We start from the raw sequence: 312 nt of genomic DNA on the forward strand, positions 1-312 counted from the left end.
AAACATGTTTTTTGGATTTCGAACATACAGTCTGTACAAGATTAATGGAAAAAAAATTTTTCAAACCGACAGATCAATGAAATCCCTCCACATAATCGTCAGATTATGGGTCAGCACGTCCAGGACATCAAACTGAACCCTCTGTATCTTAATCTGACGTGCTCAAGTATTTCAAGGTCACGATTCTTTTTGCATTTTCAAAAATCGGACACTCTCGGTCGCGTCCAAATCGTCAGTTTTTTTTAATAGGAGCTTCTTTAGGGTCCAATTAACATCCCCTATGAAAATCTGACGCGCTCGAGGAAATTTTTT

The sequence above is a fragment of the Trachymyrmex cornetzi genome, unplaced genomic scaffold (assembly GCF_001594075.2).
Source record: "Trachymyrmex cornetzi isolate Tcor2-1 unplaced genomic scaffold, Tcor1.1 scaffold788, whole genome shotgun sequence".
Lineage (NCBI taxonomy): Eukaryota > Metazoa > Arthropoda > Insecta > Hymenoptera > Formicidae > Trachymyrmex > Trachymyrmex cornetzi.